Below are 7,144 nucleotides of genomic sequence, written 5' to 3' on the forward strand. Positions count from 1 at the left end.
AAATAAGTGAAATCAGTCCATTCATTCCCGCGTGATGCGATGACCAAGGGAAATAGACATTCATCACTACATAGTATAAAACAAAGTCGCTTTCTCTCTCCCTATGTCCCTTTGTATGCTTAATTCTTTAAAACTACGCAACGGATTTTGATGCGGTTTTTTTAATAGATAGAGTCATTCAAGAGGAAGGTTTATATGTATAATAACATCCATTAAATAGTGGAGAAATACTGTTATTTTTGAGGTTTCTAATGTGATGTTAATTATCATTTTTTTCTGTAGTGTATTTAGTATCAGCATTGCACCCGTGCGAAGCCGGGGCGGGTCGCTAGTTTTTATATATAATAATAGATTATGAAGCATTGAAGTTGTATTATAAAATCCGCCGCAGTGGCCTACGTAAACAGGTCGCGTTCCGGAATTAGTGCGTGTATATCGCACAAAAGCAATAAAAAAAAAGGATTAACCTAACTCAAAAATACTATAAAGTGCGTTCGGCTAATTTTGGACGGTTTTTCGGTGTGTTGCGAGGAGTCTCGAAAATATATTTTTTTCTTATAAAATATTTACGCGGTACCGGCATTTTATATATAAAACTGGTTATTATTAATGGTACTTTATGTGATAATTTAATCATCTTTCAATTCTCTCTGTGTAAGCTTAAAAATAGATGATAATATCTATACAGATATTATCATCCTATACAGGAATTTAAAACCCTTAGAAAAGATCGGACCTTCGCGGGGTAAGTTCGGACTTCGTTCTAATGATAAGGTCTACAAAATCAAACAGAAGTCTCAAAAATATTAAGAAGAGCGAAATCCACCTTTTTTGTTTCAATGCACACAGCGCAACCGTTTTTGATCGTAGCATCAACTGTGGTATATAGGGCGGGGCAAAAAGAGACAGCGTAGCCGTCTGTGTGCCTTAAACTAAAAAATAACCATAGTTTCGTGGTATTTTTTCTTTATACGATCGTACCCAGTATCCGATCTTACCCGAACGCACCTTACTGATTAATGTCTGGGAAATTCTAAAAAACGGCTAGGCAGCGTTGTCTTGCATTACAAATAGCATATAAGGCATATAACTAAGTGATCTATATATATAAAAATGAATTGCTGTTCGTTAGTCTCGCTAAAACTCGAGAACGGCTGAACGGATTTATCTTATCTTGGTCTTGAATTATTCGTGGAGGTCTAGGGAAGGTTTAAAAGGTGAGAAAAATTCGAATAATTGCCGGGAAAATCCTCAAAACAGCATTTTTCTATTTCCCATACAAACGTTTTCTAACTAATACGTAGAGTCAATTTGAGCTTTATTGCTATTGTATAAAGTTCACTGTTGTCTAAGCAATGTAGGTGTGTTCCTAACATCAAAGCAGTGTGCGTTGGAGCACAGAATATAATAATGTAATGTCGCGTTCTGAAACTCAACAAAAGTGATATCGCGGACCCGACTAAATTGAACAGTCACAAAATTTAATATATCATTAGTTATTATTTGGTTGGCTTCACGATATTATTTCTTTTGTTTTACTTTAAAATGCATGTTTTCGTTATGGACAATTTTTGAGCTACTTTTGCCTATCTATACTTATAATAAATCTGTAGAGAGGTCAATTCTGTACATGAAATATATTTCCAAAATAACTGGGGGTGATTAGGGATCGATACTGATGCCAAAAATGCAATTAGTAAATTTTTTGTCTGTCTGTCTGTATAACCGTTATAGATACAAAAACTACTCGACGGATTTTAACTTAACTTGGTACAATTATTTTTCATACTCCTGAGCTGGTTATAGTATACTTTTCATCACGCTACAATTAATAGGAGCATAGCAGTGATGGAAAATGTTGGGAAAACGGGAGAAGTTACTCCATTTTTTAAGCTTCCGTCATTTCGTGTGCAACCTTAATGGTTAAAAGTTCCTTCGATTTCACCAGGATCCCATCATCAGACCCTGACCGGACAATCGGACCACCTGCATACCACCATAAATTAAAAAATCATCCCGACAAATTGAGCACCTTCTCCAGTTTTGAAACCCGAAATCCACGCGGGCGAAGCTGCGGGCGGAAGCTAGTAAACAATAAAGAAGTGATGCACTTAACATATTAAGAATAGGTTATGAAGTGACCTTTAATACGAAAATGAGTTTTAAGAATTTTGTTTTATTGAAGTACTTATTATATTTTAATAGCGTTTTAAAAAATTGGTTCATTATGTTTATTTACTATCAAGGGTAACATCATACCGATTATCGTCAAGTAACACTAGACAATTCTCAGAAACAGGCTTGCGTAGAATATATTATGTAACAAAAACCAATGGTGATAAGTGAAATGAGGATACATCACAGCTGTTGTATCCTCACTTCCACCATCTCATCATACCTGAATAACATGGTTTCGTTAAAAGACGTTCCACTTCAACGAATCTCATGTTATACACGGATTATCTTTTTGAAAATATGGATCGTAGAATTCAGGTAGATTCCATATATACCAATTTTCAGAAAGCCTTCGACATGGTGGATTTCAAACTACTTACGGAAAAGATTGCCTTCAATGGGATCCGTGGCAATTTAATTCTTTGGTTTGTCTCGTATATTTTCAACAGAACTCAAAAAGTTATCCTTAACGGTCTTGAATCCGAAATAATAATAGTCAAGTCAGGAGACCTTCAAGGATCTATTTTAGCTCTTTCCTATTTAATATGTAAGCGACATAAAAAAATGTTTTAATTCTTCGAAATTTTGTAATGTTTGCTGATAATGTAAAAATATAGGTATAAAGCTTGTAAACTATACAAGACTGCTTGCTTCTTCAAAAAGACCTCAATTTATTTAACATTTACTGCCGTGACAACAAACTTTTTCTTAGTCCCCCCAAATGTTATTCCATATCCTTTACTAAAAATTACATCCATTTCAGTTACTCCTTAAATGGTATACTCTTAAATAAAGTAGACTCTGTTCGTGATTTAGGAATTACGTTGGACTCCTCTTTGCACATTAAAAACACATTGACGTTATTGTAAATAATGCTTATAAGATGTTTGGTTTTGTTATGTGATCCTCGTGTGATTTCGTTCGTCCCTCTACTTTTCTATTGCTGTATAAACGTTAATAAGATCCCAACTAGAATATACTTTACCGATTTGAAATCCTATCAACGACAATTATAATGATAAATTAGAAATAGTCCAGAAAAAAATTATGCGCGTTATTAATTATAATTGCTTTCGATCAAATGTCGCGTATGAGCAGCTATTAATGCAACACAAGATGCTTACTCTACAATCAAGACGTTTACTTATGACTGCAATGATGCTACATGGTATATGCAATAACAGATGGCTGTATAGATTTAACAAATAAGTTATGTTATATAGTACCTAGGACTGTTATGCGACGGGGGGTGCGCGTGCCGAGGCTGTTCCTCATGGACGCATGCAGGACCAATGCTGGGGTTCGTGTGCCTACCCGTCGAATCGTCGAAATTTATAATACGCATTTCCACAGTGCTGATATTTTCTCTCTTACAAAGCAAAAAATTAAAAAAACAATTTATAACTTAAAAATTTATAACTTGTTAAACTGTGAACAGTGTTGTTGGTTGCATGTTTATTAATGCAGTACATGTGTAATTTTACCCTTTACTTATTTAATGTGTAACTGTTTTCTGTTCCTTTTGAATAAAATAAAATTATTGGTCAGTCATAGGAATACGGCCGCCAATCAGCTTCTATTTCTGAATTGTCTGGCCTGCGTCTTACTATCTTGTGACCTACGTTTGTCATATATGGGTGCTCTAGAAGCGCTATAAGAGCACCTCCCGTCATAAGAGTTAAGTCTTCCAAATCATTCGGGTCCGGTGGTATAACAGCGGTCGCGAGTTCAGTACAACCTCAATCATGCAAAAGACCTTTGCCAGTTCCTCAGAAGTGAGAACCATGACACTTACGACACGTCTATGATATGAGGTACCTTTACTACAGCTCCGAAAACACCGACTCAAAAAGCATAGCTCGAAGGACTGCACTACCACTTAAAACTGTGACGAGAGAGTTCCGGTCCAATAAATAAGTAGTAAGTAAGTATGTACTTACTTCATTATGCGACAAAAAATATTTTCCGTAATCTAAAATATTATGTTAACGGTGCTAACAAACAGAATGCCTCTATTTCGCCATTTTCTTAGAGATTCACCTCCTTATTCATAAACGTTTTTTATCTAAGGACGGAGTAAAGCTGTGATAACAAGCCTGTTTCTCAGTGCCCAACGGCACGGAGAAATAGACATAGGGCCGTTGTGATTGGTTATTATTGTTGTATTTCAATATTAGCCAATCACAACGGCCCTACGTCTACGCACTGCGAAGACTGCCATGCCGTCAGCACTGAGAAACAGACTTGTTATCACAGCCTTACTCGGTCGTTAGATAAAAAACGTCTATGAATGAGGGGGTCAGTCTATACATAATATTATGTATGCAAAAATATTATGCTTAATATTGATTAGATATTTATTCAAATGTAAAGTTTATTGCACTCCTCAATCATTTTATAGGTATATAAAATATGTTTCATTTTAATACACGCAGCCCCGGATCTATGTGGGGGCAAACCGGGGTCCATGCCCCGGGCGGCGAATTCAGAGGGCGGCAAATCAAAACTTTGACTACTGAGACATCCAGAGCATTACACATGTATAAATAATTTCCCGCGGGGCGCGAAATGATGATAATGAACAAAGTTAAAAATATAGGTGGTCGGGGGCGGCATTATCCAGATTTTGCACCGCTTCCAAAAAAATCAAGATCCGTGACTGAATACACGTGACGTAACCGTGGACCCGTCGGGCTTGGAAAACTTTCAAGAGAGGAAGAAACTATGTAGTTAAGTATTTACTTACTGTTTTTATTGATTTTGGAGCTAGATGGTGCCATAAGGGAAAGTAATCTTCTGGTTTGTTTATTCCAATTTGTTGAAACATGTCTATACGCTGATATCTGATCTTTACGCTTGCAATTATTTGTGGTTAAAGAACCGATTACAATCATTGCAACTTGCCCTTGTAAAATACCTATTAAAAGTTTTTGTCAAGATTTGAGACGAAGACCTCTCAACCCAGAACTTAACTATTTCTTATTACTTGGATCTGTGGAATTAATTATTTTATGAATTTATTATTTATTTACACGTATACGTACTTAGTAATTACATATTTCTTTTAATGCTGATAAAAAATAATTCGCGAACACCATTTTAGCATGTTGAAGAAAAGTCTGATTTTATCCCAACGTCCCTCTACGTCTGTACATCAGTCCTCCTTTATACTTACATGGTTATATATAAATTTTATTATTCTATACTCAGTCTATTTGCTTATAGCTTCGCGCGCGTCAAAGAGTTTTTAGGGATAAAGTCCCGCTATATATTTTCCCGGGATAGGATAATTCCTAGGAAAGCTAATGCTTTCCCAGGGTCTTAAATTATCTTTACTACCACATATGCAATATTTAAAAAAAAATAAAAGAGAAATGTGGCGGAGTAACTCATAAAAATAAGTCATTGATAAGTCAAAATTTCGTTTATTTATTTTTATATTGCGGCGATAGCCTAGTTGGGTGTGGAACGGACTGCCAAGACGAATGTCCGCAGGTTTAAATCCCAAGGGCACACACCTCTAACTTTTCTAAATAATCATGTGTGTATTCTTTGTGAATTTATCGTTCGCTTTAACGGTGAAGGAAAACATCGTGAGGAAACCTGCACATCTGAGAAGTCCTCTATAGGAATTTCGAATGTGTGTGAATTCTACCAATCCGCACTAGGCCAGCGTGATGGACTAAGGCCTAATCCCTCTCCGTCCGTCCGTCTGTCTGTCAAGACCCCTTTTCTCAGGAACGCGTGGAGGCATTACGCTGAAATTTATATCAAATACTCTAATAGGTCTATTGTCCCTTGTAACTGTGAAAAAAATTACATTTAAGCCAACGCAATCAAAAGATACAGCTATTTATGCCGCAAATTTTCGCAAACTTTTGAAACTCGCAAGGGAATTAAAACCTACAGGGTACTTTGTAAACTCAGAATCTAGAAATTTGGTACGAAGCAACGTCTTATGGCACAGACAAAGTAAACCTGCGGAAACCGTAAATTTTTAGTTACATCATATAATTAAAATATTTTTAATAATTTTAAAGTTACTACACCTTTCCTCATGAACGCGTAGAGGTATTAAATTGAAATTAATATCAAATAAGGTAAATGTACCATATTAGGGTATATTAAGGCATTTGCTACTTTGAAGATGATTTTCAGAAAAAGTAGAAAGGCGATAGGAATGAAAACTGTTTTATTCGAAAGACTGTTATTATACTTAAGATGAATTTAGAACATTAATTAGCGTCGTAGCCTTTAATTTATAGAAATAGTTGTTATTTTAAGGCACCTCGAGTTTGTCTCTAATTCCGTGCGAAAATTTGGCTCCTAACATAATTCCGGAATACGTTGTACGTAAATCCGTGCTATATTGAAGCATACGTTTTCTATAACAAAAACAAAATTAAGTGTCTTCAAAATACATTAAGTGTAGCTTACTTACTTAGATAGACGTACTTAAATATACTAAAATAATTATAATTAATGAAATAAAAATCCAAAATTTGTCACAATTTTAAACATACTTAAAATTACTTCCATTCAAAAATGGAAAGATAATGAAGTCAAAATTAAAAAAGGAATATAGATAAGTGCCTAAATTGAAATAATGAACAAACAAATAGAAATTGTTCTTAACTTCATTGCTCTTCTTTTCTCTTTCTAAAATATCTTTGATTACTGGAAAACCCATTTGTGCCATCATTATAACCCATTCAACTATTCCTCTTTAGGGGTCAGTACAGTTGGAGCTCCCGTATAATGCTTTTGTATTTTTCATGCACTTTGTCATATAGCGTTGGTCTAGAAATTTTATATATGTTGGAAGCTTTGTAAAAAGATATACTTAGTTCCATCATTAATTTCTTTTAAATAATTGAAGTGTTTCGGGCGTATATTTATTTATTTATTTCATTTATTTATTTTTTACATCAGACTAGACTATTATTATAATTATTATATTTGTTAGTAA

The sequence above is a fragment of the Manduca sexta genome, chromosome 27 (genome assembly GCF_014839805.1).
Source record: "Manduca sexta isolate Smith_Timp_Sample1 chromosome 27, JHU_Msex_v1.0, whole genome shotgun sequence".
In the NCBI taxonomy this organism is placed as follows: domain Eukaryota; kingdom Metazoa; phylum Arthropoda; class Insecta; order Lepidoptera; family Sphingidae; genus Manduca; species Manduca sexta.